The sequence below is a fragment of the Ambystoma mexicanum genome, chromosome 2p (assembly GCF_040938575.1).
Source record: "Ambystoma mexicanum isolate Mex_15411 chromosome 2p, UKY_AmexF1_1, whole genome shotgun sequence".
Classification (NCBI taxonomy): Eukaryota; Metazoa; Chordata; class Amphibia; order Caudata; family Ambystomatidae; genus Ambystoma; species Ambystoma mexicanum.
In genome coordinates this window covers 871,598,200-871,613,943 of record NC_090923.1, presented here as the reverse complement: position 1 = coordinate 871,613,943, position 15,744 = coordinate 871,598,200, and the positions used below count along the sequence as shown (strand labels likewise).

Below are 15,744 nucleotides of genomic sequence, written 5' to 3'. Positions count from 1 at the left end.
TATTTCCCTAGGTAGTAATCCAGAAAAATTACTTTTGCATTTGGGAGGATCTTCACTACGGCTTGAACCAAGCGTTCCAAATCAGCCAACAAAGTAGGGGCACTGACGTTGCCCAAATGGAAAGCACCATAGTGCAAAACTACCACATGCGGACTGTTCATCGTGGCCATATCCGCACAAACTTGTACAATTCCCTGTACATTGCAATCAGGCACAGTGCTCCACACCACCTCCACTCCTTTGACATCAAAGTTCTTTGCAACATGCCTGCATTCAGCGTACTGCTGTAAACCATGCACAAACATATCTCCGAGCACCAACACCCTGACTTTCTCCACTTCTGCCATCTTCACCACACAGTCTCTTTCAACACAAATCCACAACCTCGACATCTGATTGGCTGATCCGTACAGTCTTCTTTCCATGTTGGATTTCCTGGAAAAACCCGGATTTACCACGCCCTGTCCACGAACAGCCGTCCACTTTACTCTCTGTACCATTCCCTCATTGCATACAGCTCACACAATACGATAACATCCTCAGAACACCCCCATTTTGTGAATTTTCGAACATTTCAGGACAATTATCATTTCATTATTCTACATATTAACATTACAAATATTATACTTTTATCTTGTACTCTGCACACAATGCTATCTTTCTCCATTAGCAGCTCAGTATACTACATAGAATCCCATAATACAATGCTATTTATTGATATAAATGCATCGTTCAATGCACTAATAACGGTATATTTATTGCAATATCCTTGACACTTTTTTCGGAACATTATAATGAAAATCCCTAGTACACAAATTCTATGAAAAGTACATACACATGTGATGTCATCAGTGATTTCATCAATGACATTTGCGATGTCATCTTTGATGTCCTGGGTGTTAGTCTTAGCAGTGCATGGTGTTGGCGCGAGTTATTTTTCATAGCTTACCATAACTTGCTATTTTCAGGGGTCTTTCGGCTGTACTTAGAACCATAACGTTCTTTAAACAAACTTTTTTTAATATCACGCAAACAATCTACAAACATGGCGTGCAAAAACCAACTTCTACAGATGGCTTTACACAGAATGTTGCAAAGTAAGAATTTATGCTCGTTCACAGTGAAGGTCAGCTGCTTCCATTTTTTTCTCGGGCCCCGGAGAGGCTCACGAAGCAGACTATAAGGTTGTATTGTGTTTTGACCTTGACAGACAGAGATTGTGATGAAAGGCTTCTCTTGAAGGAGTGTTGCTAAAACGTAAGAGAAGATAAAGATGAAATTTCTGAAACGAAACCACTTTTACATATTATATCATTATGCGAACGATCGTTGGCACACGCAGAGTCGTATTTTGGGACTGCACCACTCACAGGCAATGGAAATTGCAATTGTACTGTAAGTAACCCTTTACATTACTTTATACCAAATATAATTACAATAGCGTAGCATTAAAGACCGCTGAAGTTGAACTTGTTCGTTGAAAGTGGCATAATGTTTTCTACCGCGCACTATCACAGCCGAATTGATCCCCTGTCGTTTAGAGGGCTCTGAAAAAGGCAGACGACACAGAGTGGGTTAATATAAATAATTTAACCGGTCTATAGGCGGTCAAACGCTCTACTCGCTGTGCCACGTCACTGTAGCCTGTCAAGTGGCACAGCGAGTACAGCGCTCGCTTTGACATCCGTGCATAGCTTGCTAACGCAAGTTCGAATCCCGGCAAGGCCAAACTCAGCCTTTCATCCTTCCGTGATCGATAAATGAGCACCACACACCGTGGTTAATAATAACCACCGCTTAGATACCTCACAGTTCTTAGCGCTATATGAATGTGAAAATATTATTATTTTATTATTAACATACTCTGTTGCACTATCTTCGATAGCAAATAGTTTCACGCCCTAATAAATAAAATGATGATTTTTAATGATCGGCTGGTGCTAATTTATGTTTTTTAAAACAGGTACATAGCCCCGTTTTGTCTATGTCACGATTTACAGACTCCAGCGGATGGGGTTTTCAACTGCCAGGTGCAAGTCCAAATATGCAACTTCATGACCCTCACCATTTTATGGGACAATCGCCAAGGACCAATATGCCCTTATGCAGTACTAGCGGCTACAAACAACATACCAACCAATACGGTGGTCTAATGGCTCCTTGTTGGAGCAACCTTCCGATTATCAGAGAGACCATTTACTGCTTTTATCATAAACCAACAGCCTATCTACCGCAAAGGAACAACGCGTGGCTCCAAATAAACTTTTGCTGATCGACAGCAGAGACCATAGCAAATCGCTGAATATTCACTAAACATTTCATGTGAAATAAATGTACTTTACCAAATGTACAATCCTGCTGTTTACTTTTAAACCACAGTTTCATATTCCGAATTGTGGCGCACTGAGTTGTAACCTGATCTAACACTCTCTGTACCGCAAAGGAACATCGCGTGTCTCAACATGAACTTTTGCGGATCGACAACAAAGACAAATGCAAATTGCTGAATATTCTCTAAACATTTGATGTCAAATAAATGTACTTTACAACATTTACAATCTTGCTCTTTCCTTTTAAATCACTGTTTCATATTCTGAATTGTGGCACGCTGTGTTGTGACATAATGTGTGTTGTCTTCCGGGTTCTGTGTAAAGTCGCGTAGTACTGGAGACGACTGGGCGCGTTTCATTACGCACCCTGTAGCGTCACGGAGAAAGGCGGGGAATATGAATGCTTTGATAATATCAGGCTTAGTGGCGGGAGATATGATTTAGTGTCGCAAAAGCAAGTCAGCCAGGTCAATAGTCATAGGATTATCACATAATGTCGACGCACACCAGCCGGATTTATCGTTTCTTTAGTGGACAAAAAGTCGGTTGACGCCCCTAGGAAATTGTACTATTAGCGGACAAAAGGAGTGCTCTTAAAACACTTTCACCCTGACAACGAACAATACAAACAACGTTCTCAGAACACCCCCATTTTGTGTAATTGCAACCATTTCGGGACACTGCGAGTGTTCTTAGAACACATTCAACTAGACAGATTACAATACGGACAGCGTCCTGAGGACACCCCCAGTTTGTGTATTTATGAACAATTAAGTACACCGTGAGTGTTTATGGCTCATTTTTACCTTCCTTGCGAACATAAATGACACATACTCCGTCCTCTAAACACCCCACCATTTAGTTTATTTACAAAATGTCAGAACAGCCTTGTTCTCCGCGGACAAATCGAACGCAACAAAAAGGTCTAGCACATAAAAAAAACAAAGCATTGAACCTATCTCATACTCCCCAACCCTCCCCAAACACTCTTACACACCAACACACGGCACTAAATACAATTTTGTATCCACGTTTCACTGCGCTGTACGCGGTCGACTGCAAATACAAGATGGCGGGCGCCACAGAAAATCTGACGCGCTCCACGCCCCTCGCCGTCCAATCAGCGAACATGTCGCATGTCCGCGGACATGACGCAAGCCCATGGGCCAATCGGGGTGCTGTCCGCGGAGCGAACAGGGAAGTCCGTCCGCGAAGCGAACGCAGATATCACTAATTTTTTTGCCTTACATTTTGGTCATTTTTTAAAAAAAACTACTGGACAGATTTACACCAAATTTACAAAAACACGCTTTTGGGACCAGGCCGCCGCTCCTGCCGCAAATTTGGTGTAAATCCGTCCAGCGGTCCGGGCTGTAGCCGTGCGCAAAGTTTTTTCCCATTATGTCTATGGGAAAAAAAAAAGTTTTGGGACCCCCCCTATAACTCCCCCCCCCTGGACGAATCCTCACCAAACTTTGCAAAAAAATTCAGAGTGAGCCAACTACTTTTTTTGCAAAGTTTGGTGAGGATCCGTCCAGGGAGAGCGAAGTTATAAACCGCCCAAAAAGTGCTCTTCCTATGGAAACAGCAACTTAACCATAACTACATGTAATACATACATGTAATATATATATGTATGTATGTATATGTATATATATATATATATATATATATATATATGTATGTATGTATATATGTGTATATATGTATATATGTTAAACCGAAGGGTAAAGGTGCTGGGGAGAAGAAAGCTCTCCCACAAACACCTACCAAAAAATGCCCAAGCACACACGACTTCAATTTGTGTTCAAAATTTCATTTTATTTATCCAAAAAGAGTGAACATAATATAAAAAGCATACATAACAATACCTAAGCAGACCAGGTGTCATGCAGTACTCACCCACAGCGGGTGGAAAACGCCACGCGTTCCGCTCGACTCGCGAACTTCCTCAGGCTAGTATGATTCCAAACGTTTGTTTCCTTGTGTTTTTATACCCGTGCACTGAAGGTGATTGGGTCTGCACAGCTGTGCAGCTTACATAACGTAAAAAAACCTTAACAGTTAATTGTTTAGAACTCTATGGTTCTGATTGCAACAAATCCGCCATTGTTCAGTGTGTAAATACATAATTGCCCACATTTGTGAGTTGCCTAGTTCCCCATTACTATACTGGGTGTATGACAGCTGACGATAAGCCATAACAGCCCTTCACCTTCACTTGCTTTACAATGTTAAAAGAAGTGACCACAAGTAAAAGCGCTAGTGCGCCTATTTAATTTAATGCTGCACCGTGATAGAAAAAATGTCTTCACGGTGTTGCTCTCTTCCCGCTAGTGGCATAAAATGCCCTAAAACGAATGTGTGCTACTACTGCCCTGAAACTACCATGCTCGCTTCCGTATAGTCAAATAAGCCTTCAAGTGAAGGCCCCCTATATATGCACACTATAAATGCAACATGGCAATACCAGTGTATGGCCATATAAAATAAACAATGGTGTTCACTACACGGGGCGAGCATCTGTGGTATAGACAGTCTGATTCTCAATGACAAATTAAAACAATATCACGATTGGTGAAAAATCACCATATCGAACAAAGTGACTAATGCATTAAAGTACAATATAAGACAAACGCTGAGACCTGAGTTCCTATTCAGTGCACAAGTATGGCTGTAAAACATCCAGATATCCATACATTTAAATGAATATTGAAGTGTGTTAATTCATATAATACACACAGCCAATAAGAGGGAGGGTCTACCTAGATCGGTATCATAACTATAGACAATAGTTTGTAAACTTGTGATAATCATATATGCAGAATGAATGGACATATCAAGGTGTGTTGGTTAATATAGATTAGCACCTGGATATCAGTGTTTAATTCCTCATTCATATAGGAACACATACATCTCTGAGTCTATATTTAGACCATTGGGTTTCAGAGTATCATATTTGCTTATGAGCTTGGCTTCTAGTTGACGTAACTTGAGTTCTCTATTGCCAAGTCCTTTGTGTTGTGGTATATATGGGCTAGTCCCTGGAAACTCATTTCTTTTACGTTATTGCTGTGTTGTTCAGCAAAATGTGTTGCCAGTGGATAGGTTTGATCTCCATTTTTTATAGCCCTATAATGTTGCAAGATGCGCAGTTTGAGCGGGTATATTGTGGATCCTATATAATTCAGGCCACAACTACAGGTAATGGCATACACAACGAACTTCGTTCGACATGTTATTCTATGTTTGTGTTTCCATTGTTTGCCATCAACACCAATAAATGGTCTCTTAGATACAAAATTACACATTTTACATTTACAACATTTTCTGAAACCCATTTTGTTCTCTCCTAAGAGCCAACTTGACGATTCATTCTTAGTCACTACCATACTTGGCGCCAAGATGTTTTTTACTGTGGGGGCTCTGCGGAAAGTAACACTCGGTCTTATCTCTAAGACTCTGCACAGATCTCTATCGGTGGTCAGAATGTTCCAATGTTTTTGCATTATAACTGTTATTTATTGGGCTTGTTGGTTGAAGCCTGTTATGAGCCTGATTTTCTCATCTTTAGGTTTAATTTTGGGTTTAAACAGAATACTTCTAGACAGTTTGTCTGCTTTTTCAAAGCATTCTGTCACTGTATTTTTAGAGTATCCTCTGCTTACGAACCTTCTGCCGATATTTTTGGCTTCTTCCTGGAAATCTTTCTCCTGACTACAGACACGTTTGGCTCTCAAGAATTCTCCATATGGTATGGATTTTTTGAGTGATGTGGGATGATGACTGTTGGCATGGAGGGTAGAGTTGGAACTAGTTTCATATATATATATATATATATATATATATATATATATATATATATATATATATATATATATATATATATATATATATATATATATATATATATATATAGCAATCGCCAATGACAAAACAATTCAGAAAGTAAGTAAAGCAATTGAATTCACTTATAGTAATGCAGAATAGAAAACACAAGAAAAAGAACAGTTTTGGCTTGTTGAAAAATATAGCGCTTAGGTTAATGTTTCCCCCTGCAAAGTTCTTAATTCACAACTAAGCAATTCTACACAGATGCAAGTAAGCAGCTGGTACTCAGGAATGTAGAACGGTGTCTAGAGTTTAAATGTAATCTTCCCTCCCCAAACAAGAGAGAAATGTTACACTTTTAAAATTACAGTTGAAAATGGCTTTGTGAGACAAAGTGTGCAAAAATTCTTAAATTGATAAATTCCTATGGGAGCAACACTAAACAGGTTCTAACCAACATAAGCTACAATATGATCAACGGTACACACTTTAGATCAGAATGGAAGTTAAGAAACACTTTCAATGGGAATTAACATGTGCAAAACTTTTGCAAAATGCGAAATCGCACCTAATTTCCGCTATGCGATTTTTAATAAAAACGGGTCAAATATACTGTTTCGCAATGCGGTTACTAGTTGTTGATGTAGCTAAGGGTCTTAGGTTTAACTGAGAGTTGAACTTACGTTTCTATCTAAAATTGAAGAAGTTATGCAAGTTTGAATAAGAGGTGTTTTTGAAAAACATAGAACGGAGAAAAGCAGAAATTAGGTTTTAAAAATGACAGATTGGTCTGATTTAACTATATTAATGACTAAGAAAAAGAATGCCGCCCGGGAATCTCCAGTTACGCACGGCCGCTTGTAACTCTTCATGTGGCAGATAATACGTTTTCTTTATGGGAATTACTTCGGGATTGTAAACCGGGTTGCAACAATGGTTCTGACAATGTTAAAGGTTCTTAAGTTAAAGAGAGGATGGGTTGGGATTGGGATCGGGCCAGGCAATATACTAGAGGTTACTATGATTCCTGTTGATACTTACAGTCCACCGTAAATTAAGATTGGACCGTCAGGGTTATCAACTGGGTCGGGTCTACCGGCAGCAGGGCACCTCTGGCAGGATGGTCAGCTGGGCGGTTCTGGTCAATTGGACTGCACCTCAGATTGGATTGAATTGGCCTTTCTGGTCACTGGACACGCTAGATTAGCGGGATTGCGAGTTATAGCTGGCAAGCATGAATGGCAGTAAGCCAGACTGGATCAGAATGATTCTTTCCTGAAGTTTGGGATGGTTCAAGAATTGGGCCTAGCTGTTCAGCAATTGCTGAGGCCAGGGTTTTGCAAAGAAATCTGGAACAGGAACAAGATGAAGAGTTCTGGAACAAAGCGCTGCGCGGAAATCAGGATGAAGTCGGGAATCGGTGTGTATGTGTGGTGAAGTTCCTATATTTATCCTGCCAAGTGACATCACAAAGTTTATGGTAGGGGCAGAATTTCAGAACACACCCCCACGGCTGTGATCGGTCAAAGGCACTTGCCTTTTTCTGGTTGGAAGTCAGAAAAGAGCTGCCCTCTTTGATGTGATTTGGGAACTCCCACATTGATTTGAACAACAATTTAACTTTTGCACAAATGCACATTTCTATAATTATGCCCCCTAATAAAATCGGACACATGCATTATGGATTTTGTGAGTTATCCTTGCGTCCAATTCCCATCTGTGTGTCATGATGCCTACCCCCGGGCGTCCGGACCAAGCCCATCAGCCCCGGGAGCAGGCATTCAGGTGCTTACTAAAAGCCCATCAGCCCCGGCTAGGGGCTGTCTGGGTACAGTCCTGGCGCCATTGGCGCCAGCCTCATAGAGGAAATCAGTCCTGGCGCCATAGGCGCCAGGCTCATGTACATTACTTACCTCATGCAGACCATGCTGCAATGAAGTCAAGCCAACGTGAGGCCTGAATGGGACTACTTTACTTCAGGGACTATTTTTTACTCGGGTGTGGTTCTGGGGAAACTTCTTACCTGGGACTACTTTGAAGGCTATTTAAACCACGCCCGAACAGCAGCACATGCTTTGCGTTATTCTGCATCGAGCAGCGTAACGCTCACCGTGCCTGCAATCAGCATCCAGTCTTCTGCCACGCCCGCCTCGAATCCAGAGCTCCTACAACAAGAGGAAAGAAGAAGGAAAGGTTAGAACACGGACATTATTTTAATTCCTTACCTGATTCCGGATCAATCACGTCTTCGAACTTGGAAAGGACATTATTTCTGCACGCGCCGCATCGCCAGCTGCAGCGCTGCACCATACTCACCAGTCCTCACAGCATTTTTCGATTCGGTGCTGCCTCCATCATTTTCTTCGCCGAACTCCAACATCTAGGGACAAAAGAAATGAAAGGTGAGCCGAGAGAGCCAACAAATAAAATCTTTTTACCACCATAGACTTACCAGATTTACCACCGGAGGCATTATTCTTTAACATCCCGCAACTTCTTACGCCGCACCTGTAAGTAGAGAGAAAACAACAAGTTAAATACACGCATCTTTTACCGGACAGTGTTGGGTAATACTCTTACCTGAACGCCATCAGCTGCCACAAGACAATCTTCTCTTGGACCCAGCTGCAACACAAGAAGGGAATGGGACAAGAGTGAACATTGGACATATTGAACTCTTTGGACTTTATACTTACGGGTTCTCGCCAGGAACCTCGGAGTCAATATTCATCCGGGACTCTTCCAACACCTTCGAACCAGTGAAGTAACTGGTATCTACGCGCCACTGCATTCCACGCAGGATGGAGAGCTCATCATTCAAAAACATAAGGTGAGATTACTGAAAGGGAATATCGGAGGTGATTAGTGAGGAGAACAGTGGGGTGCCATTACTAGAATCCACGGGTGGCTAAATCCCTTTCTCCACTTGCAGGAGAATACTTCTACGGGTCAAGCAGACGATAATAGGCAGGCTAGTCCAGTCTGTCATCTCTGCACTACGCTTCACGTTGGAGGAGACCGCAGCTGTCCGGGTCCGATCGACGCCTCTGTGGGAGCCAGGTGAGCGTAACACTGTGAGAGCTGTCTTTGTCGTTCTGTGGAATTTTGTCCATTTTAATCATAACGATTTGGCCTAACAATTTCTAATTCAATACATATCTTGGCGATTACCCCTAGAACATGGGTATACAACAGCATATTTGCAATTAGGGTTTTCATGTAACTTTGATCCTTATGTAGTACAGGGTTCACTAACGTCTTCAAAGCAAGGGCATACAATTAGATTTACAACTACCAATTTTTAGATTTGTCCTCCTTCATGGGGCAAAGTTAAAGGTTTTCAAAACTTAATCACAAATAGGCATTTTAAACAACAGATATCTTTTCAGTTTTTTTTACTTTCATTCAACTGGCAACAGCTGTCACATTCCTTTTGATCAGGGTGGGGTGTAGAGGGAAATTTCCTGCCATTGTCCTTGGCTGGGCCAGAGACGAATGTCTAATGAAGTCTTTGTTCTAAATATGCGAGAACCTCCAGCATCAATTAAGCCTTCCTGGTAGCAGCAGTGTGTCAACATGAAGTGCCATCTTTCCCATGCTGGGCACTGTCCAATCAGAATTAACCAGTTAACTCCAAACTGGGTTACTTTAAGATTCACCTAAAATCTTTCATTTAAAAGATCTAAAATGAACAGGGTTTATAGGGGATTTTGACAATTAAAGTAATTAAGCCCTTCACAAAAACATGCTTTTAAACCGGCGAATTTTGCAATTTCTTCATGGAAAAAGCACATTTAAACTGAGTCTTTTACATCAGAATTTCCTTTGCAGCATACAAATCTATTCAGCAGCATTTCTGTCATTGAGTGCTGGAATTGGTTTGCAGCCTATAAGTAAGTATTCAGCCTTTGCTTGGAGTTTTCTCTGCACAGCTGAAATTGATATCTGTTGCCACTTTTATCTGCATTTTTCCTGTGTAACTGAAAACCAACTGTTGCTGGACTGGTTTTTCATAAAATAAATTTCTTAACTGCTGTCACTCAGCGAGGCCCAGTTTCTGAGCCACCTGGAGGATCTGTGATTTCAGTACACTTTTAATTTCAATGGGTCACTTGCCAAATGATTGAATTTAGCGCCAAAACAGAACTTTGAAGGTTGCAATTGGTTGTATTTTAAAAGGCATTTTCGGTACTTAGCCCACTTCTGTGGCCTTGTTTCATGTTACATGTAACAGCACCCACTGGCATTCCCCTGCAGTGAGTTCTGTTTTTACACCAACTTTGACTGTGTGGCAGGGTTGTGCAGCCTTTTGTGACTTATGAACCATGCACAGTTTTGCAGATCTTGTGCGCACAAGGGTTAGCGCATCAATTTTTGGCTGTTTCTTTCCCCATTGGCAAGGGGGTGCAGTGGGGCGCATTGGCATGGGTAAAAATATCCCACAGTACGCATGTTTCTAGGCGTGACAAGGCAAGGGATGGTATTGAGGGAGGACAAACTATCTTGCTAGGATTTGCCATTCAGATTGTGCAAGTGCAGTAACGCAAAGTGCAGGGGAAGGAAATGAGGGGGTAGTGCAAGGGGGAGGGAACAGGAAAGTGCAATCAGGCCAGCATTGCTCTGAGTAAGTGCAGCGTGACTTTGGGTAAGTGCAAGGAGGTGGGGGATTGTAGAGGTTACAGTTACAGCTCCCAGTGCGCACCAGGCCCAGAGGCAATGCAGGGGAGACTGGTCAAAGAGGAGCCCGGTACCCAGTGAGACTGAGGGTAAGCAAGCAACCAGTCGACACAGCAGACAGGTAGGTTAGCAGGGCAGGAAGTGAAAGCAGAGGGGAAAAGCAAGGTCTTGAGCTGCTTCAGGTGTTCCGGCTCAAGTTTCAGAGCGGCAGGGAGGGCATTCCAGAGGGAGGCACCTGTAGAGGAAAGTGATCTACTTCCTACTCTCTGCCGGGAGAAGCGTCTGACCCTCCGGGAGTTGGAGGCAGCGGAGCCAAGGGCTTGAGAAGGAAGGTATTAGGAAGAGCATGTTAAATGTATTGCATGCCCCGACCCCAGAAAGCCTTGTGGACGATGCAGAGGGTCTTGAACTTGATCCTTGCAGCCACTGGGAGCCAGTGGAGCGATTTCAGAGCTGGAGAGATACGGTCCCTGGGCTTGAAGCCAAGGGTAAGTCTTGCTGTCCTGTTATGGATTAGTTGCAGGGGGCAGAGAGTAGAGGAAGGCAGATTGAGAAAGAGGCTGTTGCAGTAGTCCAACCTAGAGAGAGCTAGGGCTCTGGAGACGATGAGCATCTGGTAATGGGCCTTCTTGGAAAGGTCAGTGATGTGAGGAGAGAGTGGAGTTGAAGGTGACCCCCAGGTTTTTCGCCTCGCAGGAAGGTGGACCATGGAGGGCGGGCAGAATGAGAGGGGGAAAGCGGGAGCAGTGGTCCCAGTGAGAAGGATCTCAGTCTTACTGTGATTAAGGCAGTGATCGTTGGAGGCGCACTAACCCTGAATCGTGGACAGTCTGGAACGTGCGAGAAGAGAGGAGGCTGTAACACTGAAAGTTAGAGCAGAAGGTTAAGATTAGGTGGGCCAAAGGGGCCACGTAGAGATTGAAGAGCTAGGGTGAGAGGTTATATCCCTGGGGAACACCACATGTGGCGATGTAGGTGGCGAAGAGAAAGGATCCAAGTTGTACCTGGGAGGGTCGGTCCAGGAGGAAAGGGGTCAGCCACTCCAGGGCCTGATCTGTGATGCCCAGGTTCTCACGGAGTCGATTGATCAGGATGGTGTGATTTACTGTGTCGAAAGCAGAAGAAAGGTCGAGGAGGATGAGGACAGAAGGGGCTGCCAGTATCGAGATGGAGTGTTCAGGAGAGCAGGTTCCATGCCTCTGGCTGCTCTGAAGCCAGACTGGTGGTCATGCAGACAACCAACAGTTTCAGTGTGGAGAGTAAGCTGGGGGATGGCCAGCTTTTCCAGAAGTTTGCATAGGAAAAGGGTGATGGAGATCGGGCGATAGTTAGCCGGAAAGGTAGGATCGGCAGAAGGTTTTTTAAGCAGGGGATGCACAAGGGAGTGCTTGAGGAGAGAGGGGAATGCACCAGTGGTGAAAGTGAGTGCAGAAATCGGTCAAGGCTGGCTCAAGGGTATCAATGTGGTCCTTGATGGTTCTGGATGAGCAGGGCAGCACCTGTTTGGATGACACCTTTATAGATCGGACTTGTCTAGAAACATTGTTGGGTGTTATCAGAGAGAAAGAGGAGAGGGAGAGGTGGCCAGAGGGGGGGGGAGAGGAGAGCGATGACAGGATGTATAGAGGGTCTGCGAGGGAACAGGGAACTGGGGAGGTGGAGCCTGCAGCAGGATTGGCCAGCTCCTTGAAGATTTTAGAGTTCGGCCGAGTTGTGAGAGGCTACAGAGATGTGGGCTTGGTTGTGGACTCTCTTCTTGGTCAGGACAGAGTCTGTATTGCCTTTGGTGCAGGCGGCAGGCCAGTTTGTCGGAGGATGCAACCGAAGCCCACCACTTCCTCTCAGCCACAAGGTCCTGTGAGTTTTGAGGGCTGAGAAACCCCAATACCAGGAGTCCTGCTGCCCATTCCGAGTGCATTGTTGCGGAAAGGCAAAACCCGTCCAAATCTTTGCTGAGCCCTCAAGGACACGCCAGAGATCTGATCCAACTCGCCGAGGCTCCCTCTGAGTGTGGGACTGTGAGAAGCGAAGATTATTGGCCGGGCGAATCACATCCTTTGTTGGGGCTGCAGAAAAGGCGCCAATTCCACGTGATGGAAGCCATGCCATCAAGACTGCTGCTGAGATCCAGTCCATTGTCCTGCCTTTCGTCATCGGGCCAAAGAATCTGGAGGTCTGGTCCAGCACAGCCACATCAAAGAGAATCCAGCCACAATGTCTTCTTCAAACTTAAGTTACTGTGGGGAAAAAGGTATTGCTTACCTAAGTCGCTCCAGAGCATTGGAGTGCACCCATTGGTGTCCAGGGTACCCCCCCTCTTACCTGAGACCCAGGCTGCTGCTTGTGTCCCTTTTATCAAGTCCTTGACAGGGTCTCCATCGTTGGTTGTTAACTTACTGCATCTTTGAATGACTGGAGACTGGAAGAAATCCACAGGAACTCTTCATATTCTGCTGCTTGTCAAGACTTTGAGCCCTCTCCTAACTGCCTTTAGCTAGGGTTGCGTTTTTGTACTTAAAAGCCTTGCTGTGCAAAGATAACATCCCAAGAACCTTGAAACTTGCTAGTATTCCACTAACTAACCATTTTCCTTCCCTAAAGTCACTTTCTTACGTGTATGCAGAGTAAATGCCTTATTGTATTTCTGCTAAGAACCACTAGTGAGTGTAGTTAATGCTATTGTATTATCGGTGTCTCTTGACTTTCTCACGTTGCAACAAATGTAACCACAAACTAACACAATGTGTCCTTTGAATTCGATTCTGAAGTATTCCGCAGTGTTCTAGTGTAAACATATGCCTCAGCATATGTTAAAGAGTGCCTCCCTCTTTCTCTCTAGGGTGTGTCCACTTTAAACTTCCCGGCACTGATCAGTAGCTTCCTAACACTAGATTGCTGCTTTGGCTTGCCGTTTCTGTCTCTTTTCCTTAATAATGCCCTCTTCCTCGTCTCAGTACTTAAAAAGGATGGGTTTTGAAAGATACTGTCGCAGACTTGGCAAATTGTTGAAGGCGATTACTATAAAATGCCGTCATGGCATGAGGAATTAAGAGAATATCCCTAAAAGGGAAACTGGGGATACCATGTCTCGTCTGATGCCTGTCCTCCTCCTTGAGGGGCGCCTTCCCCCGGACACCCGTGTGATCCACCCTCAGCCACCCACAGGGTCAGGATCAGGTAGCGGCTGCCGTCGCCTGGCCACACAGGGAAAGGAGAGATGACATCATCAGATTCATCACATTCCCCTTGGTTGCTACACAAGAGCTCTGAATGTTGGCCTGAGGAAAGGCCAATGGAACACATAGGATTCCGGCCAATGGAACACATAGGATTCCATTTTCCATGCCCAGCTTGTGTTATGCAGTTTCATAAATTCAACATCAAAAATAATTTCTGAATGATTTTTCTGTGCAGGAAAGTGGATGGTGTCCCTCGAAGACACATGCAATCACTTGTACTGCCTTATTTTGAAATGGTATGATTGAAGTAGTGACTACTTTGAAGGAAATATACCTTTTCATTTAGTGATTTTTATTCCTCTTGTATGTTGGAAAGTAAAAGCTCAGAAAAGGAAGATGTCAACCAGTCTTAATTGCCATCTTGCTTGTTTTGCTCTCGAAGGTTTAGAGATCCAAATAGAATTAATTTTGAAACTGCAGTGAGGGCCATAGCTAAAGCCCTGATGGGCTGCCTCTGGCCGGGCCATATAATGTGCACCATTAAATCTTTCAAAAATCTTGTGGCAAAAATGTTCCCCTAATAAGTCCTTTACTATACTATATTGTTAGATTAGATGTCACAAAGTAAAAAACACTCTGCGATAAAGTTGTCCAATAATGGTATATGGTGATTCATTCAACATAATGCATCATTAATTGCCACAAATGAGGTATCCTGCACAATAAAAACACAGTACATAAAAAATGATCACAGAACAGTAACACCGTCCGGCATGGCAGCCTCCCATTCCGTAATGGTGCCTGTAAAAAATACAGCGCTATCCTACCTCATTGCAGTGTCCATTTAGCTGCATGTTTTGCAAATTGTTTTTATGGGGGTTGAGCCAAAAATGTATAATCCCTTACCCTCCCCCTCCTTGAAAAAATGTAGTGAGAAATGTAGCAAAATGGTCGTTTCACTGAATGCAGTGAAACCGTTGTGGCGAGGTGGGCGTGCTCCGACAATGGTGGTGGTTAAGATGCAAAGACCCCATAAAAATCTCTGTGTCTCACAAAGTAGCTGATTGTTATGCACTGGGAGCTTCTGAAATTATTTAAGTGCACAGAGCAGAAAACGGCACATTCTTAATAAAATAACAAGCATTGGTATGCCAAGAAGCATAAATAACGATATTAAAAAATGCAGCAAAGCAGTTTAAAAAAGTCATTTAGTAAGCTGCATGGAAACAAAAATTGCTCTTCAAAGCTGGCAAACTTCCATACTTACTCGCTTTTGGCTGCAACATCAAGAGAGGCTCACACTGATAAACTAATTTTGTATCATAGCATAGCTGATTGACACCAGGGCCTCACTTGTATGCATCTTGAAGAGTTCTGCCATAGAGCCAAAGTTCTCTCTAGCTAGACTTAAAGCAATGTGCCAATTCCAATGCTACTGAATTCAAGTGCTCTACTATTTCTGGTATAGCGTTGTACAGATACACTGCAACGATCGTCATTGATCATAATTTGACCAAGATGAATAGTTTAAATCGCCCTTGCTATTCTGAAATTGTCACATGCCTAAAGACATTATTTCTCAGGATGTTTAAGAAATTAAGCTTGTGCCTAAACAGTTGTGTGTGGGATCATGCTGTGTGTTTGATCTATTGGCTTCCTGTGTTTTAGGAAAATAACAGTGAATGCTCTGGGGTCTCCAAGGTTTTCGTTGAAGTAGAAGAGTGCAG

The 15,744-nt window shown here is 43.4% G+C and overlaps 1 protein-coding gene across 1 annotated transcript in view; it reads left to right on the top strand.

The window, feature by feature from the left end:
* The window catches only part of LOC138566854 (THAP domain-containing protein 5-like), a 213,415-nt gene that overhangs the window by 168,661 nt on the left and 29,010 nt on the right, over positions 1-15,744 (top strand). The window lies entirely within an intron of this gene.